The 21,613-nt window shown below is 38.5% G+C and overlaps 1 long non-coding RNA gene across 1 annotated transcript; it reads left to right on the forward strand.

The window, feature by feature from the left end:
- Window positions 1–1,301: 1,301 nt before the first annotated feature.
- Window positions 1,302–21,350, forward strand: LOC109144744. The gene is made up of 3 exons (XR_002045676.3): window positions 1,302–1,510; window positions 13,942–14,024; window positions 20,993–21,350. It is a non-coding gene; the product is annotated as an uncharacterized LOC109144744 (long non-coding RNA).
- Window positions 21,351–21,613: the final 263 nt, after the last annotated feature.

Consider the following 21,613-nt stretch of genomic DNA (forward strand, 5'->3'; position numbering starts at 1 on the left):
TTGTATCCTCTCCAATTAAGTTAATGCATTCTGTAAATTTTCTTACATGATTCTTATTTGTGCAGTAATTTTTTCTTTTGGTTTTCCTTTCAAATTGGGACATAAGGCTATTTCTCTGTGAATTGACGTACTCTTCCACAATGCCACTGGGGCTGAAAATGTTACTGTACATAGTCTGTACAGTGACTATGATCTGAAAAGGTATGAGACATTTCTCTGTGGTCTTTATTTTTGCTTTCCAGTTCCAGGATTGAATTTTGTACTTGTCAAGGGAAGAAATTTAAACTGAATTAGGAATGTGTGAACTCAGTTTCAGGAGTTTATCTAATACTTTTAACTAAACCTCTTGGATTTCACTCATATCTGTCAATCACTCTTACAGCTAGAGAAGAAATAGTATTTATAATCTTTGAGCATTTTCTACAGGTCAAAATATTTTACCATCCTGAAAACTCAATAACTTAAAATTTTTACCTAACAAAAAATTAGGAAACAAAAAATGAATTGGAGTATTGTTTTGACACTTTTTAAAAATATTTAACTTTGATTTTTTAATTTTTAATTTTTTTTTAATTTTTAAATTTAAAAAAAATTTTTTTAAGATGGAATGTGGTTTGTCTGTAGTGTAGCACGCAGGAATTCAGGAACTGCCATATTAGAGAAACCTCAAGGCCTGTCTTATTCATTGTACTATTTTTGACAGGTATTTCGTGCCAAATGTTTAAGAGAAAAGTGTTGACCTGTCTAGGAAGTAAATGTAGGAAGCAGATGTACAGTTTTACTGTTTAAAAAAAAACAACGAAAGTAATGCAAAATATATAATCTCAAAGTTGATTAATTAAAATTGGTATCAGAAAATTAAGTCTAATTTCACATTACATAGCATGGCATTAAGATGTTTTGAACTTGTTAATAGTTGCTATCCAGTATTTGTCAATTCAGGTGCATGTGTAAAATTATACCACACATAGATCAGATGTCAAACATTTTTAGATTTTTTCCCCCCCAAAACTCTGGGTATCTAGTTTTTGTGAGTGTGGCCATGCCCAGCAGCACCACTTACACTGCTCTGTAGTCTCCATTCCATTTTTTCACCTGACATTTTTTACTGTCCCTGTCTTGTTTCTTACTGCAGGGTTCTTTTGACACATTACACTGCTGCTTATACAGCCACATGTGAATGGGATGGGGGAACTAATCCATCTGAAAGAATAAAAGGAGGGGGAGAAGAGGAGCAAGAGAAAGGATGTTTAAGCAAGCATTGGTGCTTAATAAATGTGGTATTACCATTCCAGCCTCATCTCAAACAGCACCTGTTGGAGGCTTCCTGTTACCTGAGGGAGGGAAGAAGCACTCCCTAAAGTACTAGCTCTTTCCATGTCTGGAATTTGGAGGTATCCACCTTCATGAACATGACAGAGTCTGTTCATGTAAAAACCTCGCCTGAGGCATTTGAGGAGATCCTGCTACAACCTAAAGTTTTTCTATCCCGATGCCAGTCATCTTTCAGGTAAGTTTCAGAACAGCTTTCCAGTACACTGTTCATCAAAGTGAACTTGAGCTGAAATTGTAGGCTGGAGTAAATGAGACCTGAGCATGTATTTCGTGCTCCCAGCTCATCTTTGGATGAGCTTCCTTTGGTCAAGGAAGTAGCTCAGCTACCAAGCAGGGAGTTGACGAATGTAACGCACTGAATCACGATAGTAAAATTAACAATAAAATTTTAGCAAAATTTTTAAATATAGACCTACTTTTTTTGCCCAAAGTTGTAGTCCAAAGTTGTGTGGTATAGTCCTGATATCTATATATGTATCTTTTCAGACCGCAATAAAGAAGGCCACAGGCTCCCCAGTTAATCTCTCAAACAAGCTCTAATCCCAGAGTAAATTCAAGGACAGTTTAGCTCATTCAGCAAACAAATAGAGTAAACTGCTGTACATGCTGGAAGGTCAGGCAGCCTTGCAGTGATACAGTGGTCTCAAAGAAAACCTCTTGCACTTAAAGACAACTCTCCTCCAACCAGACAGTTACTATTCCTGTTGGAATCTCCTTTAAGCCTAGTAGCAGGGAACTGCTGCCATGAGTGCTTCCCTGCACTAGTGACTGATTAGTTAGAGGCTGGAATAAGCTGCTCCCACAGGTCCTGGTGGTGCTCCTCACACTGTATGACAGTTCCTGCACTGGTTAAATCTGTAGCGTTGCAAGATTGCTTTGTTGCTCAGCAATGAAGAAATCTGTTAGAAATTGTACTTTCCCATATAGAAATTTAAGACATAACAACACACCTTACCAGTTTCTAGATGAGACACATATGTGAGATCCTGTTTGGTTTGGGTTGTGGTGGGTTGTCTTTTTTTTCCGGGTATATTTTTTCCCAATATTAAGGACTGTAAAGGGAATTAAAGAAGGGTTTCTCTTTGAATGTCAGACCAAAGGCAGATACTTGATGTGAACACATTTAACACATCATCGTGTGATGATAGGTCAATTTATTTAAGTCAGTATTTTAAAAAGCTAGAGGCTAAAATCAGTAGAAGCCTTAAGTACGTACTACCTTCCAAAATAAGGCCACAAGACATACAGCCTACCAATCTGTAGGCTGAGACATCTCATATCTGAGATAGGATCCTCATCATATCCACCGAGGAAAATATTTACTTAGTTCACATGGGTAATGTAGTGTAATAAGAATTAACTTTTAAGCACTCTGAAATCTCAAATGAAAGAAATTCTTCAAGTATAAATTCCCAAGATTATTAGTGTATTATCACACACAGAATCCCAGTTATGCTATGGCAGAAATGTGAGTAGGACAAATCCCCAAAGCAAGTGATGTTCATTAGATGTTCCAATTCTGAGAAAAATTGGGACACTGTGGTCATTTTTTTTATAAGGCAAAGGACCAAATGTAGGAACAGGACCAGAAAGAAAAAAATAAACAACCTCAAAGCCAGATACCCATACGTTGACTCTGCAAATCTGCTCACATGATCATCTGGTGCTCACAGAGGCATCCTCCATGTAACCTACTTTGCCATGTACAAAGCAGACCACATGCAAACCCAGCAGCCCACAGTGTTTGCACAGTGGGACCCATGTGCCTGAGCCTAGCTAGGCTAGGAATGAATGCCTCTGTTATATATATGGGAAATGGCATGACATTTGAAAAACCTGTGATGATGCAGAAGCACCTGGAACCCAGGGTCTTGGAATGTCCTGTGTCCAATTCCTCTAGATATAATCAGACCTGGAACTATAAGGTCACAAAAAGTCACTAATTCAGCTTTTTGCAGATGAACTTATTTGGTGGATACTCAATGGAGAACTGCAGCCAGAACACTTGAGATACTTTTTCTTAAACTAGCCCAGTTCTGACACACTATGCTGAGTGTGATGAATGCAGAACACAGTGAGGAGAGCATCCTCAGACATGTGCACACACTTTCTAAGACATGTCAGGCTTCAGCGAAGCCCTAAAATGGAGAGGCCAGTTTGATGGGAAGAGAGAATAGACTGCCTGGGGTCCAAGTGTGAAGGGATCTCTGAGCTATCTCTGAGCCTGTGTATAGACAATAGGTCTGGTCAGAGAGGGTTGCTTATAATATCTCAATAACTTGATTACTTTTGCCTCAGCTCTCTGGGTCAAAAAATGTATTCTTTCTCAGTATTTCTCATGGCTCAAAAAAATATTAAGAAATAATCACCTCCTTGTGTTTATTTTTACTTTTGCTTTCTTATTTAACCAGGTGGGATCTTTATATGATTTAGTCCTGAACTAGGTCACCTAAACTTGGCTGGTGGCCACACTTAGGCAAGGTACTACCATGCATTGCAGTGGAATGTAAGTGGTTTTGCACTGGGAAGAATTTGAGCACAGGCAAAATTGGCCATACAGACAGCTGCAAGACAGAATATGAGAAGTTGAGACCTGGAATGCTGTTAATCAATTTTGAACCATCAGGGACTAAACTGACTAGCTTTGATTAGCTTTGGTTTGGTAACCAGTTGACTGACTAGAGAACAGATTCCCTATTTTCAATTAAGAATAGAAAAAGAGCAACGAAGATTATGTTTGAATTTATAGAAGATAAGGCAAAGGAGACTTCCTGCTATAATAAGACAAAAAGACCTGGTATTAGGTACACACAATTAAGCATTTGGTGAGTACAACCATCTCTTTCTTACACTGAAAAATAGCAACCTTTCCAAGCTGCATTGTTATACGGGTAGTATAAGGAAGCTACAGATACAGGTCAATAATAGGAACAAAAAGGAAAATAACTGGAGAACAGTGACATCCAGCCCACCCATCAAGACAAATAAAGCCAAGTCTAGAACACAGACAATAGAAAACCAAATGCAACATAATCTGCCTTTATGTGGAAGGAAAGAAGAAAGAAGATGTGTGAGCAATGTGAGGAACCAGGATGTGCCAAACGACAGAATAAGTGCATTGACAGGATGAAAGTCTTCATTCAACAGCATGGAAACATCACCATCACTGCTTCATGCTTCTGCTGTTCATGGGAGATGCCTGAGGGAGAGTGCTTGGATGGTGGGGAGATGGCTGGTCAAAATATCAAAATACACTGAGGGCTGAAGCTATTATCTCTGGCATGGGTTACACACTAGTACCCTCCACACCATTCACTTCAGTGAATGTTCCCATAAAAGACAGAAGGATGAACAGTGTTAAAAGGAAAAAATGCTTCAATCAGCACAAAAATTGGCTGTGAGTGAGCAGCAGAGCGAGCTGGGAGAAGGAGCTGGGTTATGCAAACCGCAAGAGATCTAGCTGCACTTGCCAGGTTGAAGTGGAAATTTCTTTCATGTGTGAAAACCACACATTTTTTGTTATGTATATGGCAATTCTCTCCTTTATACTACATCCCTATAGCCTCACATACCATTGCATATCTCTTATCCTCATCCCTCATCTTTTAGCAAATATGCTACTATAGGTTGCCTTTTAAAATACTTACTTAGCGCCAATAGTCAGCCTCCCTGCTGAATTACTCTATTTTCTGCTGTAACTGAAGGCTTAGCAGAGGCGGTAGATAAAGTCACCAGTGAGGAACCTAATGAATAATTAATCCCTTCCACAATGCCAGCACATCCTGTTCTTCCTGAGAGTGCGGGCTGATTTGTTCTGCCATTTTCTAGGCCCATGCTGTTGTTCCTGATGGACTGAGGTCACTGCCCTGGCACATGGGCAGGCCCAGCCCACCCACCGGCCACAGAACTGTCAAAATAGAGGCCTGGGGGCAACAGTGGCTTCATTCCCTTTGAGAAGTATGGGAATTGGATGCTATTTTTAGAGAGTGCTGGTGCACTGTGGCTTTGTCCTCTGCAGAGGGCGCTGCTTCGCCTCTGGGAGTACTGGGAAACGGTCCTTGAGGGAGCACAGCCCCGTACGGGATGCGGGAAGAATGCAGTGCTGGAGGTCCCAGTGGTTTTCAACAGTGCAGGAGTCTGAACGATCCACCTCGTTTCCATATTAGGACAAAAGTCAGGAGTCTAAGGCTACACATTGTATAGATAAGTTCCAACACAATCAGTTTTAACTTGTAGACTAAGTAATCGATTTACACAATCCTGTAACTGATTCGTACTCAAAAAGCATTTAAGTACTCAGACACATATTATCTTCTTTATATATATAGTAAAGAGGTTCAGTCTACACTGATCCATCTGTTCATGCCTGGAAGTGTCAGGGCTGAGAACTGTCTCCCAAGACATCTTGGCCCTCTTCTGCCAACAGGACTGAGCATCGCTTACCTTAATGGTGACTTGGCCAGGATTCCCCCTGGTGTATTTACTCTCACAAGACACTTATCCAACGGGCAATACATTTGAAAGATAATAATGTCATAAGAATGAGTACATTCTTTTTCAATTTATTCTTTCTTCTGGGTCACATTCTCCATATCTTCAACAGAGGAGTTGTTGTCATCCCTGCCCATCCATTGTTGCCTTGTGATACCTGGTATCTCAGTAGCTATGAGTATGTTACTCTGAAAAATTGGTGGTGGACATGGCTGTAAGACTACACATGATACTGGCTAGAAATTTATATTGTTTAGTAAGACAGCAGTTGCCAGAATATGTAGGCTGAAAAATGCTGGGTTTAATTTAAAACTTTATTGCCAGATTTCACACTTTATACTTAGCAAAAACTGTTTCTTGCCAAGTGAACTTTCAGAAGACCATACTGTGCAAAATGGGTGAAAAATACACATAAATCTGTGAACATAGACTGCAGTCTGTCCAGACAGTGTGAATGTTTAACCTAGAGAGGAGTTGCCTGCAAGAAGCACTGTATTTACTGTTATAAAACATTCTTTTTGTATTTCAAAATCACTCCAGGGAAGCCTATCCCAGCATCCTCAGATGCAAATCATTTTGAGAGTGTGATAAAGGTTTTGGTAAATCAAGAATTAAAAATATATATTCCATATTCTGGTATGAATCTGCTACTTCTTCCAACAGATATGTTTGAGGATCAGAGGAATAAATGGTACAAAAAGGAAAACTGAGCACATTGTAGAAATGTGGAAAAAGGTTACATTATACAAAGGAGTGCAGTAAGGACATCAAAGGTAGCTCTTATTCTTTCTCTAAATTTGTGGAAAGCAATAGAACTGCAAAACTTGCTCTCTGGGTAGCTTTAAATGAATGGGTGAATGGCATAGAGAGATCAAGCTTGAATGAAGTCTTCAGTGAAAAAATACCTTCAGAGATTACAGAAGCCTTCTTGATATGCAAAGTTATTTGATGTAGAATGACAGGAATTACAGTAAAAAGTGGTTTGGAAATCATCACTACGCGGTCAGCTAGTTGTGCTGCACAGTGAAATAATGATGAAGGAAGAACATTCATCAGCCTGCTTTTTCTTGGAGACTGGAGCTACTGTTGATGTTTTTGTAGGAGTATGTGTCCTGCCTTTGCATTTGTCTTGATTCAGCAAGTTTAAAGATCTGTATGGAACTGGTCACAACTGTCTACCTACCTACAAAGACACCCTGGTACATGTACCTAGTATCCCAAATACCAGGTGTTCCAGACAATGTATTTTTTAAAGTGATACATTTCTTCTTAGTTAAACAATTACAAATCCATTTCTACTCACCTTCCAGATACTGACTGTGAGTAACTGTAAAGTAAAAAGTAACTGTGGTTACTTAATTGACTGCTAAGTGGCAGAATATTATAGTTTCATTTACTCAGCTGAAGCTGGTGCATGTCTCCCAATTTTGTGATTATTTCTCTAGAATCCTGTTTTTTTACTGTAGTTAAATATGCAATCTAATTGGTTCAATCTTACCTATAGAAAATGTACTGTATTGTCAGAACAATTAAGCTTTCATCTTAAAACTTCTGGTTTTATTCCTGTATTTTTTATTTTAGTAAATTTGTTTGACTTGAAAAGTTGGGCAGACTAGTTCTGAATTCCAGATGATGGAGAAAAAATCCCAATGCTGTGCAGCACTGATATGTGTTTTAAAATTGCTTCAACCCAAAATATTCAAGTTATATAGCCACAAGTGTAATAGCCAAATACCTAGTAGTATCTAGATCCACTAGTTCAGAAGGACCTATTTCTAGCTTGTCTTCTACCCTTAAAAGTCCTGGGAAAAATAATGAAAGGGATGTTTTACCTAAACAGAGGTGTAATTAAATAAAACTATATGTAATTATAATGAGTGCAAGAAGCATCCTGGTCATTCATTGAAGTATTTCCCTGGACCAGGAGAAGCCTTAGATCTTGTTCCAAATTTGTGCATAGTGGATCACTTTTCACTTCGGATTTAATACAGATCAAGCATGAATAGAACACTGAATTTCCATCACACTACTATAGCACTTGATACAGCCTCTTTTATAATGGCTGTCATTTTTCATACTGTCTATAGGAGGCCAAAGTATGCTTCATTCTGCAAGGAGTCAAAAGTAGCTTGATAATAACCTGATCCAACATCAAATCTTCTAGGACAGAGTCAACCTTCACATTTTTACACACACTTGAAGTTTTGGAGTGGGTTTGTGTGAGCTCAGGAGTTTGCATCACCTGGCTTCAATGTTTGTGATCCAATACTCTGGTCCTCAAAGTGGAGAATCACGACAAGATACCACAAGAATGACAAGCCAAGGATGGATCACCTCCTGTCTAGTGAGACTGGGAATAAGAGGGGAAGGTTGTCCAAAGATAACTAAAGATTAATACCTTGTTTAAAATTACACCCATGAGAGGAACCTGACATGATAATGTCAGATTGCCTCTAGAGTGAACAGTTGGAGCATGTGCAGAAACGCATTGGTCAAGCTGACCAATGAGCAAGTTTTGTGCAACTTTTTTTTTGCTGTAACTTGTATAAAAGCCTGCAAACTCTCCAGAGGTGCCAACTTCAGGAAGCCTAGCACCTCTTTCTGTGCAGAATGTCTTTAAAGGTCAGAAGGTGAGTCTGGGCTCTCTGTGTCCATTGACAGTCAAGCAGTGGAAGCATGTCTTCAAAATTCACCTACTGGATTTAATTTGGACGGTTTGGTTTGGTTTTAATTAAAGCACCTGAGTAACAATTTTGGCTGTACTGTATAAAGATTGAGAAAGATTAAAGAAACCAGAATGCTTCTGAGCAAGTGCACTGTGAAAATTACTTAAATAGGGACAGTTTCAAGTAAATTTTCCTTCTCATAATAGAATGTGTTACATGGAAAGTTCATTATTTATTCTTAGGGTGCAAGGGAAGTTTGGTGTGGTAACTCATTGTATAGTTATATTATAGCTCCTTTAAAACTGTCGGTTTTCTAATGGAAATTTGAATTAGTGTCTTTTATCCATATTTATTTTTCTAAATGCATACTTTGATTTTGGGCAACAGTAATTAACAGCTGCCAGTAAGTTCATTAGGAACTATCAGGTGTCACATTTAAAAATCAGTTGATTATTCAATTCTTAGCCCAACAAATAACGTGATAGAAAATCTACCTGATCCGAATAAAGCATTCTAGAGTTCTTCTGGGACATTGAGAGCTAACTTTATCTAGGGTATGATTAAAGCGTAGATATTATATCCCAGTGCCTGCTGTATACCTCCTGCAAAAATGTTCTAAAAAAACCCTTGGATGTGTATTTAAAACTTAAAAAGCAAATTTCCAGTCATGTGGTTCTGAAGGAAATACTGCAATCATAAATTAGGTGTAACTGACTGAGGGTGTGTAGTTTCTAAGCCTAAATAAGAAATGTGAGCTGTGAGAGGAAACAACTACTTAGTGAAAGAGCTGTGTGAACAAAAGAATTCACAGATTACTTCTTTCAGACTAAGGCACATGAATAGCTTGGCTACAGAGGAGTACTATCTATGCATACCCCTTCCTGCTCCTGCTTCTGCTCTGAAGGGAGATGGGGATTCCTGTAGTCACTTCATTGTTCCTGAGTGGAGTCATCCCCTGAGGCCTGTCTGGGAGTAGATAACAGGGTGCTCAGGCACATGTGTGATTCTTGGGTGTGACCTTTTGGGGCCAGGAGTTAGACTTCAATGATTCTTTTTAGTCCCTTCCAATTCAGGATGTTCTGGAAGGCAGCTCCTGTCACCACTACGCCAGCAGAGAGCCCACAGCAAAGCTGGAATCCCCTGTCATGATATATCTGAGTCCATAGACTGCTTCAAGGGCTAGGAGATGATGCCCCAGAAATTTATGGATGTTGCACTGGGATTTATCAGACAGGTCTTTTCGGCTGAGAACTTGCTGACCCCCACTGTAGCATAAGAAGGATTAGGGAATCTGCTGAGTCTTTGCAGTATAAAAATTTACAGGATGATGAGGGTATCTTAAAATAAACAGAACCCCTGACAATTCATGCTTAGTATAAGCACTCATGAATCTTCAGTCTTCACCTGATGTTTAGAAGATGAACACCCCCTTTCCTCACTTCTCCACTTAAATATGACTGTGTCTAAAGACCTTTAAATCCCAAAACATGATTCGAATTATCATAAAATTGGAGTAACAGATCGTGTTATTTTTCAGGGAACTAGAATGGGGTAAAACCTGTTGTTAAATGACATAGATAAGGAAACAAGCAAAGGCTTATTTTTCCTATGAGCTGCAGATGGTAGAGGGACATCTTATGCTGAAGATCTCAGGACAAAGAATAAAGGAAATATGTATGGGTGTTACCACTGTGGGAACCTATCACAGACCAGCAACCCGAAAGTTGTAACTAATTGTGGGCATGTAGGCAAGTGGTTAAGAGCAACTATTTGATAATAATGTAGATTATTAATTAGGCTTGTTATTTGTTGGGAAAAGAACACAATGGGACACAGACTGTCCAGTTTTTCATGCAGCAGGAGAAAGCACCTTGAAGGAATCTTCTACAATATACATTTTTAACCAACTGAGGAACTGGTTTAAAATGTGAGATTAGGAGAAAACCTAGGAAGGAGGAAATAGAAAATAGGAATTCAAGATCTTTGGGAAGTAAAAGCAGGCAGAAATTGTGGGCAAGCTACCAGGTCCTCAATAATGTATGTACACAAATGTGAACTGTTTCATTGTGTAGGAAAGACAGTAACTGTACAAAGAGACCAACCTGGTTAAACCATTAGTTCTTCTTAAACAAGGAAACACAGAGAAAGTGCAAAATAGGTCAAATTACCAAGGAAGAAAGAAAAATATATAGCATAAATATAAAGGTACAAAAATCAGAGAGGCCAAGACACACCAAAAAAATTTAAATACATTAGCAATACCAAGCTAAGAAAATAATTAGCCCGCTGATCAATACACAAGAAAGTTATTAACAGATCTGAGAGTTCAATGCCTTTTTTTTGCATCAGCTTCTACCATCAAGATCAGTTGCAATCAGATGGTAGCACAAGACCCATAGCTAAAGGACCAAGTATTCAGCCAAGAATAAGCACGAGTAGATTAGAAAATACTTTGAATTGTGAACTCTCAAACTGTCTGCACCTAAGAAACCTCTGTTTAGGATATAGGTGAAGTAGTTAGCAGCTAGCTTTGACAAATTCTAAAAAGTAATGAGAGATTAGAAAAGGGAAAACATTTAAAATGGGGAAAGATAAATCAGGAAATGATAAACCAGTCTTTTCCTGTAAAAATACTGGAACAAACGACTTGTAAGAATCAGAAAGAACAAAAGTTACAGCCAGCATAAAACAAATCATAGCAAGGTAGCTCAATTATTTTCTGTGCCAGATTAACTGGTTTTACAGATGAAGAGCTGGTTGATGTTTTGTATACTGACTTAAGTAATGGGTTTGATATTCTGTATGTGAGAGCCTAATAAATAACCTGGAGAAAGACGACCTGAATGAAACTACTGTAATGCAAAACTGTACTAATAGAGTTGTTATTGACTGTCTGGACAGCATACACACTGGACTCCTGCAGGGCCAGGGTTCAGTATTCTTCACTATTTCAAAAACTACCTGAGTAGTTAAATAGAAACTTCAACTTTGCACAGAAATGGAAGAGATTTTAGCTGTGTTTAGTCAGGATTAGAATTCAAAAAAGTAAATCAGAGAAATTATCTGGAGACTCATCTAATGCAATGCCATGTTCAATTCGTGGCTCTGAACAAGATCATGTATCAACTAGAAAGAGTCCAGAGAAAACCAAAAGAATGACTAGAGTTGTAGAAAGTAAGGACTGAAAGAAATTAGGAATATAGTCTGTTTATATTTGTTCTGAAAAAGCAAGAAATATTCAAATTGGATGATAGAGAAAATTTTTTTCAGGAAAATTAATCCACAAACACCAGAGGTTTATGTCCAAAAAAGAGACAGAGGAGTCCTGTTACTTAATTCGAATAAAGGGAGACGCCATGGGGCATTCCCCTGGGGTCTCTCAAATTTTTGGAGGGCGCAGCCTCCTATTTATCCTAATTTCCCGACTGCCTTTCCCTCTCTCTTTCCCCATTGGCTGAGGTACTTGAGAGGTACAGGCTTCCCGATTTGCTTAATACAGACTCCCTTCTAATGTATACCCCCCCCATTTTTCTTTTCCTATGGAATTTATGGCTCCTTCCATTGCTTCTTTCATCTCTCAGCATCCATCTTTACCTATCAGCAAAATTAGTTTGTTTGTAAAGACAAATCCCTCTCACTCCTTTCATCAATCAGTGTGATGCCTTAGATTTTAACTTTCATATTTTTCAAATCCTGTACTGCCTAGTGTGTTGCTCTGAAGTTCCTTGTAGCATGTTAACTTCTGCTCTCTCATGCTAGGTAGACATAACAAAGCCTCCCCAGGCCTGCTCTCCAAGGACACTCAGACCATCCTAGGCCCAAAAGTATAAACCAAAAGCTTCAAAAAAGGGGGGGCAAGCTTGGGGAAATTACATCATTAACTGAAGCTTTAATTGGAGAATTAACCCTGATATGCAAATGAACCAAACTTATAAAAGTGTGAAGAACTCGTGACCTGTCATCCATCTTGGGGTCCATTTTGGCAGTAGCCTTTGGCTCCCCAGGGTGTACCTTTGAAGGCCCTTCAAATAAATACTTACCTTTATTCCCTTATTCTTGTCTAGTCTCTGTTTATAGATAGCCTCTCAAGGCATCAAGTGGAATTCCTCCCATTGTTCCTTTGACCTCTCAGTATCTAGCTTTTACCTATCAGCAGACCCATGGTTTGTTTGTAAAGACAAATCTCTCTTATTCCTTTCACTTTTGAATGTTGAAGGTGTTGCAATTAATGAGGCTGTAGAGGTTGTTTAAAACCAAGCTAACTTAAGTTTTAAAGAGCGGGTTGGGAATGATAAAGATATAATTCATTTTGCATTGGGTTACAGCAATGGGCTACATGACCTTGAGAGATCTCTTTCAGCCTTAACATATCTTCTTCACAACCTAATTAGTTCTATGAGATTTCAGCTTAGTGAAGCAGAGGATGGGATCAGTCTCTGTCCTAATTACTCCACCTTTCCAAATGCTTCCAAAACATCTTTTTTTGGGGGTTTTTTTGTTTCTTTTTGCAACATGAAAGCTGCTTGTTCTGATGATTTAGCTGTAACTATTCAGTCATAACATTTATTTTCAGTATCCTTCTGTACATTAAGGATTAGGACATCCCGGTGAGGTCTTAATTTAAGTCCTACAAAGGGTAGTGCCAGAGTGCCTTTCTACAGACAGAATTATTGTGTTGGTAACTAGCTTGAGCTAGCTAGCTTAATACCATGCAGGAATGGAGCACAGATTGCTTTCTCAAATGGCTGAATGAATCATTTCACTAATCCATTCATGGCAGGAGGGTAAGAGGCTGATGTGTCACTTTGATACCATTTCCTCAAAAAGCAGCTGGAACTATTCATATGTGAACTGAGCCATTGTAACTTATTGTCTGTTCAGGGAATTCTTCTTTGTGGGCCTTATTACTTTCACAATTTACAGTTCATTCCATAGAATACTTAAACATTATTTTAGACCTTTTGCACCTAAAGATACAGCACAGTAGTTGAAATGGAATTAATTATTCATTCTCTGATCAGTATCTGAAAAGTGCCAGAATATTTGTCTGATGTTCTAAACAGAGCTGGTATGGCATACTGTCACATGCTGACCCATTCTGGTCACTCAATGTGAACAGCCTGCTGCAGAGTAATTAGCCATTCCCAAAGGTGCGAGACAGTTTCTTTTACAGGCATTGCTGTTGTCATTCTCCTTGACTTTATAATTTCTATTTGCAGAAGATACTACACTACCTCTGTAGTGAGTGTCATTTTTACTACTCACAGAGGTAAGTTTGCCAGGAATAACTGTTCTGGTACTTCACACTGTCTTTGGTACATTCTAAACTGTAATTTTAAGCAAATAAAGATGGAGTACGGTTTGGTTTTTTCCCCTCAACATAATAACATCTATGTTAGCCAGCACTATCACACTTTTGATTTCATATTGCACCTCTTTGTTTCCACAGGATTCCATTTGTGCCATACACAACAGATGAATCACTTCTAGTTGTGTATCTTGATAATCTCACCTGCCATCACTGATACAAAGGTGAGAAGTCCACTCTCCGCTGCTCATTACTTTTTATCTCTTTATTATCAAGTGTTTGAAAACATTTGTTTCTCTAATGGGACACTTGCTATTTTAGGTATTCCTTTTTGCAATTACAAAGAAGGGTAGAAAGTCTGTGTTGAACCCCTCCCAACTTCTTACCCAGTCTCACATTAGCACCCCTGCTGAGGTGGACTCTTTTTATGAAGTGGTGGATAAAAGAGCCCATCTGGATGCAGCTGTCACTCTACAAAGGAGCTGTCTCCAACACTGAAAATTAAAATTTGTAGATGTTAGGTATAGGTGAAGTAAGATGCTTTCCTGGTGACACCTGGTGATACTGGTGACACTTCTGTTCTCAGAACTTCTCAATGTAAACATGGTTGTGTTCTACACAGGTAAGAGTTAAAAATATAAAAGCCTTCAATATCGTCTTAAGATATTTTAAAATATTACTTTTCTTGTCTCTAGAGGAGGATGACAAGTTATATGCAAATATGTACTATGATATTAAAGCATCATTTCAGATTACAAAAATGTAAGGGCAACTGAAAACTTTGGTCTGCTGCAACCAACTCAGTTTTCCTCTACTGTATAATGTTTCATTTGAATGTAGCTGTTCTGACCCAGTGTTAAGTAATGGAGCTGCTTCAATGACTAAAATTCCCAGAAACAAACTTTAGCAAATCATACTATATAGTCAAAGTGTCTAAAACCAGATTTTCATTATGGAATTAACCTTTCAAGTGGTATTCACAGAATCACAAAATAGGTAACGTTGAAAGGGACCACAGTGGGTCATCTGGGGCAACCTCTCTGCTCAAGCAGGGTCATCCTAGAGCACGTGGCACAGGATTGTTCTTGAATATCTGCAGTGAGGGAGGCTTCGCAACTGCTCTGAGCAATCTCTTCCAGGGCTTGGTCACATGCACAGTAAAAAAGTTCTTCCTCATATTCAGGTGGAAATATTGCCATAAGTCCACAGCAGAATTTCTACTTTGTTTGGTTTTAAACTCTTTACTCTGTTCCCTCTAAAACCATGCTCAGCTGCAAAATACATTGTGGAGCTGAGAGGTGCTGTTGCTCACTTGTGCCACTGAGAAATCCAAGTAGCATCAATGTGCTAAGGCTCACATCCTATTGTATCCGCCAGTGAAATTGCCCCGGGAGTTATTTTCTGGGCTAAACAGCTCCGTAGCTGGTTGCATCAAGTCCTGACAAGTGGACAACTTAGCAGCTGATCCTAGAGCTTTGCCTCTGTTTTTAAGGACATCTAGCCCATACATTTCATGAGCATTGCAATTCTTTGCTGCTCTTTGCATTTTAGTTGTAATCATGCTCCTGGCTTTTGTTATTGAGTCCTTACTGGTATTCTTGAGATTTGCTTTCTGCTCCTGTATTGTTTCCCCTGCCATGCCATTAGTGGCACTTGTTCTTGACCAAATCACGCCAGCCCTCGGCATGCACGAGAACTTTCTTTGGTTCTTTTTAGCTTTGTCAGTGGACATACACTTGACTGACTACTTAATGTGTTAAATCCTTTGACAGTTCTGTCTTCCTGAGTTCAGCATCTTATTTACAATGAAAACCTGTGGGTTTTGCTGTGACCTGTTTGCATGTTCTATTGCTTGTTGGGAAATAGTAGATGGAAATATTTTCAGCTGTTAATGTACATACGATTTTACGTGTTTTAATTTCAAAATTCTGCTTTCAATATCCATTGACTTTGGCTAGACTCAACTTGGAACAATGCTTATGAATAGCCAGTAAGGAAAAATATGCAGTATTTCAGGCAAAGGAAGTTGATCTCAGGACCGTATTATTAACCTTGCATATAAAATGAGTACAGTCCAAGCACTTAACTTCTATGTTTCTTTCTCTATAATGCAAAATACACTGGATTAGCAATATTGTGTTCCTGCACAAAAGTCCTGTGCTATGCAGAAATTTCATACTGATGTTTTCTAAAAGGTTAGCTAATTCCATTTTTCTCTGGAGTATTTTTTAAAATTATGAACATGGTTGAATATTTCACGATCACTTATTATCAAATAATTCCTTCATTTTATAGCAAAGAAGAGTAATCAAAGAGTAATCATGGTTTCCTTGGCCAATGCCAAGCGTACAAGAAAATCACTACCTCAGCTGGCATACAACTGAGAATATTCAGTACATCAGCTTCTAAGTGACAATTGGAAAGTGAGAACACTAAAACAGGAAAATGCCGTAATTTCTCTCTATTTTTTTTTACATGAATCACATTTAGTCTGAAATTTAAAAGTGATCATTACTTGAGAAGCACCTACTTTAGAGTTTTTAGAACTGAGGGAATTGGGAGGGGTAGCAATTCTGTGAAGCTTCTGAACCCACCTCTGAGTCAGTGAAAGAAAGAAAATTAAATCACTTTGAACTTCTATTCCATACACCAAGAAATGTTTATTACAGAAGTGCACATCTTACAATAAAAAAAAAAGGTTTTGACGTTAATTTCATTTGTGTCATATAAATTCCTGTTTACCTCTCTGCTTCTAGTTCTAGTAAAATAGTTTCATTTTAATTCCGAAATCACCACATTGTATTTATACATTTACTGTGATTATGATATTCACAGTAGTGGCAGACTTCATACAGAACTGCAGTGAATTCTTAATGCACCCATTAATCCATACAAAAATGTCTGAATCAGATTATTTTGTCTAGCAAATTTAGACATTGACAACAATGTAATTAAGTTAAAATATCTGTTTGAATTTGCATCTAGGTAACTGTAAAGAAAATTAAGCCTCTTGCTGTTTGTTGTTGGAGGAAAATTAGAATTAAGAAATGCAACCCAGTTCAGGAGAAATAACTGGTCAACTGTTTAACCGCTCTTTGTAAATAAACCACAAGTTTTTTCCTGCTATGTTTATATTAGAATTTAATCATGCTTGAAAAGCTCCAAAATTAGTAATTGCTACAAACAACAAAACAAACAACACAAAGCTGCTTAGAGGAAAATACAATACCTCTGTTTAGTCAGTGGGTTTCCCTACAATTTTGGGTGTTGATCTGTTTCCTCCAGAACAAAAACTGGTAATGAAGTCAGTTATTTCTTGACACAATCCTACTTACTTCCAAAGAAATAAAAAGATATATATTCTAAGGAATATACAAAAAATTTAATTTTTGTTTTATAGCAGAAGAACAAGAAAGTGATGGTAAGTCTTCTTTAGCAGTTCTACATTCTGAATTTTTCTACTATTCCTTGATGTGCCATCTACTTATGATAATCACATCTAAATAAAAAGTAACATGATACTCATCAGTCTTCCTCTGAAGAACTGATTAGACCATATGTATTTCAAGTGTCACAGGACATTTTTCCATTTGTCTTCTTAATTCTAGCTAAACTACCTGGGCCCTATTATTGAAAAAAGGATATCCAGGATGGCTTTACTTACAGAAGGCCAGGAAGGGCTGTTGTCTCTCCTCTGCTGATTCTAGTATAGACCCTTGGGTGCCTAAACAACATAGAATGAAGACTTTCTCTGAACTAATTCTCATGTGAGTAATAGTACAACTTTTAGGGGGAAAAAAAATCTTAAAACATTTGTAGTGATGAAGAATCCATACCAAGTCTTGAAAAGTAGTTCCAGTGCAGCCTGCGTCTTTTTTTTTTTTTTGTTCTATTACATCTGACCTCCACATTTAGGCAAGGAGCAAGGTACTCTGGTACTACCAAATATAAGTTTCCTGTAGGAGAAATGTTAAGTAAAGTCAGGATTTGTAGAAAGCTAAAATCACCTGAGCTTCTCAGTACCATGGTGTCACTACAGATTGGCTTCATGACATTGGGTGTTTAGAATTAGTAAGCATCAACTACCCTGAACAGCCAGTGGTCACTTCAGTATTAGTCCACAACTTTGCCAAGTACAGCTGTAATATAACTCCCTACCACCTCTTAATATTTTATTCTTTTTAAATTTAAGGATTGTAATGATCCTCTTGCCTACAAGACAGTGCTGAAGCATCATATTTCACTGTGACCCAGTTGGGACTAGCCAGAATAGAGCACCTGGACTCTAAAGATGGTAAAATTTCTTCCAGCTGATGAGTTTGCATGTAGAAATATTAAAATGTCTATTTATTCCTTGCACTCTCTTACTAAATGATTATATCATTTTATGTGAAGGACATGTTCACAGATTAACAGCATTAACTAAGTGGCCTACAGTCAAAACCAAGGAAGACCTCCAGTTGCATTTTATAAATGTCTTACTGGATCACATGTGCTACTCTTGTATACAGTGGAAAGTGACTTCTCATCTCTTACGTTTGGGTCCCCACAAAAGTTAAAGCAAGAGTTTCTGTAAATTATGCCATCATAAATTTTGCTGCTATTATCAGTGGCCAATCATGTATAGCGCAAGAAAACTCTGAAACTCATTTCTTTCCCATTCCCAGATTGTATGAAATACATGATTACATTAATTTTTGCTCTCTGATTCCCTAGTAATCTCCTGATGAATAGCTCTTCATAATGGAGATTTTCCACTAATTATCTCATTTTACATTGTGTGTGTTGAAGAGTATCTTTGTGGAGCAATTTCCAGCCTAGGATCTTTCCTCATAGGTGTGTTCACAGTTTTACTTGTTCCACGCTTTTACTTCTGTTTTACCAACATAACTAGAGAGTGAGTCTCATACCCAATTTCTTCAATCAGTAAAATGTGTCTGTTGACACTTATCCATTAAATTAAATTAAATTAAATTAAAGGTCTATATACTATATAAAGGTCTCTATACTGCAGAGAGTTAAAATCTGTGGCATTTGGCATTGTTATAAAGGGATTTATCAGAAACAATATTTTAAGTTCAGATGAAACTTTGTCCTGTAGGTTGTAAGCTTGTAAGCTTCCTCTTTCATGTGCTACATCAAGGTTCTACCTCCTCCTGAGACTGAGGGGAGACCTTCTCACGGTGCCGATCTCTTCTCTCTGGTGATCAGTGATAGAACCGAAGGGCACAGCATGAAGCTGTGTCAGGGAAGGTTTGGGCTGGACATAAGGAAAAGGTTGTTCACCCAGAGTGTGGTTGGGCACTAGAGGTTCTCCATGGAAGTGGTCACAGCGCCAAGCCTGACACAGTCAAATAATTGTTTGAACAATGCTCCCAGGCACATAGCATGATTCTTGGGGTTGTCCTGTGCAGAGTTACTGCAGTAAGTATATGAAATTTGGCAGAAAATAAACCCCCTTGCATTCCAACTAGTCCTTAGAGATCAGAGAGGCTTGGTGCAGCTGAGCTTAATTTCTCATTTATGACCAATTAGTCACTAAAGTCTGGTTGCATTCAGTAAGAACATTCACAAATCACAGATTCAGGAATAATGTAGTTTACCAATTCAACACTATAAGTCTGGTCACATTGAATAAGAACTTTCAAAATCACAGCTTCACAAATAGCATAGTTTACTGAAGTAATAGGTTACAGATTCTAGTTAGATTGCTGATAACTGCACTAGACCTGCAAAATATAAGTGCATACCTCTGTGTACAAGTGTTCCCAGGTAAGCTCCAACACAGAGACACAAATCTTAACGCAGAGTTATGCCTGCCTTGGGGAGGGGAGATGAGCAAGCCCATCGATTTGTCTGCAGAGTGGGGTTGTGTTCTTGTCCTTCCATAGTGGAGGAGTTCAAATATCAATTTTATACTTGGACAAATGGGTGAATGACTGTAGTCAAAAATCATTGGCTGCCTGTTGCTGCCATCATAGATGTGGGGTAGGGGGACATCTGTTTTCTTATCTTTGTATTGGTAGGTGTAGTTTTTAATATGTAAACAAGGATAATGAGGGTCGTTGATTACCTTCATCAAACTGAGCTACCTAACTTGTGGCTGAAAAAAGGCAGCACTGTGGAACTTCAGTATGCTCCTCCACACGTCTGGGGCAGCAGTGGCAGCCATCAGACCTTCACCAGATCTTTATTCCCGTTATTGTCTCCTCAGAGGAACAGATCTGAACCAAGGCTTGCTGTGCATGGTGAAGGGGCAGTGAGGCTGAGGGCTGGCACAGAGACGTGGGTGGTTTTCTGCACCTCACTGAGACAACACTGGGCTGTGGGCCCTCTGCTTCAGCCCAGACACCATTCAGTTGTTAATCCTTGCTCAAGCTCAGGTGCAAGATGAACAAGTGGCTTAGCTTGTGGTTTTGCTGAATCAGCCTCATCAATTCTCCACATCATCTCACAGCATCTCTCTATTCTGACATAACCAGCCAGTCCTTTTTCCACCAAGGCCAGGAGTTGGACTTGATGATTCTTGTGGGTCCCTTCCAACTCAAGATATTCTATGATTCTATTCTGTGGTTCTGTGATTCCTTGTCTAGCAGTTAATTGGTATCTAATTGAGAAACAAGCCACCTACCTCAGTGGATCAACTGTTCTCCAGCAGAACAGTGACTTTGGGCTGGGTGGGTTGTTTTGATAATATGGTCAAGGTTGGGCATCTTGAAATCCCAAATCTTTAAAATGTAACATAATGTTAACCAAAAGCCATGGGACAGAGCTCATAGAAATCCACAAAAATGTCCTGTTTGTTCCAAAAGAAACCTTGAAACCAATGTATTTAATGACTATGATCCATGGCAATTACGCAACCTGTTGTTTCCTACCTCTCTCCCTCCTGATTTCTATTTGCTGACCTATATTTGCAAAAGTGATAAGATGGAGGCTGAGAGAATATTTGGAAGGTATCACTCTATTGCTGTCTTCTGCTGTTCTCTAGATGTCCACCATTGGCCACTGTGAGAGATGGGATCTTGGGCTAAACAAACCTTTGGTTTGACTGCTTTTATGTTTTTATGTTCCCGTAAGTTTGAAAAGTCTCTGTTTGCACAAGTTAGCTTATGACTGATAAATTCTTAAATTACATACATACTGATATGCTCCAGTCTGAGGTCCAAACTCTGTCATTATTCCTGAACAGCTTGCCACAATGCCAAGAACTGAGAGCAGTGAAACGGCACTGGAACACATAAATGTCAGAAGATATGCTTGAAGCGACTGAATGATTACTGAGATAAGGAAAGAGTGGGAGCTGGAACAACATTTCAAAGAGACAGGAGACTATTATATAAGCCTCAAATGTGCCAGGATGTGCATCTTCAAACTGGAAGTTAAGACGTGAGAAAATGGAAGACTGAGACATGGGCTGCAGGGCAGGTAGTGATGGAGAAGAAAAAGGAATGTATGGTCCTTTTGAATGCCGCTCAGGATCCAGGATTCCTGAGTTACCTGGTAAAGAGACAACCTCTCCCAAATGATCGAGCTGCACAGAATTTATGGATTATATTTTTCTCCTGCTTTCATTTGCTATTAGCTTATGTCACCAGAATTTGTTCTACACACTTGTGAGTTTTGAACTTTTTGGAGGAGCCCCAGAGATATAAATTTGCTTCAACAAGACAGAATTTCTGATGGTTGTTTTTCTGGATTAGTTAACTCCTAAAAGTAATTTGGAAAGTTTTAAGAATACAGACATTAAAACATTCAAAAAATAGAGAGCACTCAAACTCATGTTACTTGTGAAAACTTAATTCAAACTCCT

The sequence above is a fragment of the Corvus cornix genome, chromosome 1 (assembly GCF_000738735.6).
Source record: "Corvus cornix cornix isolate S_Up_H32 chromosome 1, ASM73873v5, whole genome shotgun sequence".
Taxonomy (NCBI): Eukaryota; Metazoa; Chordata; class Aves; order Passeriformes; family Corvidae; genus Corvus; species Corvus cornix.